This window comes from Propithecus coquereli, unplaced genomic scaffold (genome assembly GCF_000956105.1).
Source record: "Propithecus coquereli isolate 6110/MARCELLA unplaced genomic scaffold, Pcoq_1.0 Scaffold25, whole genome shotgun sequence".
In the NCBI taxonomy this organism is placed as follows: Eukaryota; Metazoa; Chordata; class Mammalia; order Primates; family Indriidae; genus Propithecus; species Propithecus coquereli.
The window spans coordinates 3,155,804-3,157,466 of NW_012148063.1; the positions used below are offsets into that span (position 1 = coordinate 3,155,804).

Genomic DNA, 1,663 nt, shown 5'->3' on the forward strand with positions numbered 1-1,663 from the left:
GAGCAGTCCAACTTTACCTCCCACCCTTGGCTCCCGGGAGTCGGAGCTATCCTTCCTTGTGGTAGGGGCTGTGGAACCCACCTAGAGTCTCTACACCAGCCAGTACCACCCCCAGCTGCTGGGAGTATCACTGCCGAAAGCTCACAGCTGCCCCTTCTCTGAAGAATGGCCCTCAGCTGACAGCTGCCTCTCCCAAACAGGGCCCCCAGAGCTTGTAGCTGAGTAGTTACACCAGGATCCTTCGACCTGTCCACCAGGCCAAGGCTAGATGGCATCCTGGCTGCCTCCCATCCTCATTCTGCCTTCCTCCTTCCCTTACGAGTTCTACTGGAAGCTCTGTTTCTAGGAAACCTTATCTAAGACACTGCTCTTCCCTGCTGGCAGTATAGCCATGTTTTGTGGGCGAGTGTGAATAACATTCATCTCCTCTATGACACACACTCTCATTTACCAATGCAAACCCCACCTACCCTTCCAGGCTCCAAAATGCTCCTACTTAATTAGGAAGAGCTGCCTTCACCTACACAGCCTTCACCTGTACAGTCCACACCTATTTCTACTTCTTCAGAACCCAACATTTATCCCATGCACCAATTAGCTGGCAGACCTAGCATTTAGGCACAATATGAATTACCTATGAGGAATTAAGCACTTCTGTGATATTAAGTATCACATTCTGAGAATTCCAAAAAAATAAAAGCATGTTTAAATTTTATACCGATCAATGCAAACAGAAGCAGCTGGGGTGTGATCAACATGCTCAATTATGGGCAATGATTTTTGGATATAACTCCCAAAGCACAGGTAAAAAAAGCAAAAACAGACAAATGGGATCATTTCAAACTAAAAAGCTTCTACACAGCAAAGACAACAATCAACAGAGTGAAGAGACAACCTACAGAATGCGAGAAAACATTTGCAATGTACATCTGATAAGGGGTTAATATTCAAAATATATAAGGAACTCAAACAACTCAATAGCAAGAAAACAAGTAACCTGATTAAAAGATAGACAAAGGACCTGAATAGACATTTCTCAAAAGACAACATACAGAAGGCCAACAGGTGTATGAACAAATGTTCAACATCACTAATTATCAGAGAAAGGCAAATTAAAACCACGATGAGATATCACCTCACATCTGTTAGAATGACTATTATCAAAAAGACAAAAGCTAAGTGTTGGCAAGGATGTGGAGAAAAGAGAATCCTTGCACACTGTTGGCAGGAATGTAAATTAGTACAGCCATTTTGGAAAACAGTATAAATGTTCACCCCAAAATTAAAAATAGAACTACCATATGATCCAGCAATCCCACTACTGGGTATAAAGCCAAAGGAAATGAAATCAGTATGTTGAAGAGATATCTGCACTCCCACGTTCACTGCAGCATTATTCACAATAGCCGAGATATGGAATCAACCTAAACGTCCATCAACAGATAAGTGAATAAAGAAAACATGATATATATACACAATGGAATACTATTCAGCCTTAGAAAAGAAGGAAATCCTGTCATTTTTAACAGCATGGATGAACCTGGAGGACATTATATTAAGTGAAATAAGCCAGACACAGAAAGACAAATAACTACATGATCTCACTTATATGTGGAATCAAAAAAAGCTAAACTCGAAGAAGCAGAGAGGAGAATGGTGGTTA

The 1,663-nt window shown here is 41.4% G+C and overlaps 1 protein-coding gene across 1 annotated transcript in view; it reads right to left on the reverse strand.

Annotated features, from left to right (window-relative positions):
- Positions 1-1,663, reverse strand: part of CNKSR3 (CNKSR family member 3) — a 115,591-nt gene that overhangs the window by 9,554 nt on the left and 104,374 nt on the right. The window lies entirely within an intron of this gene.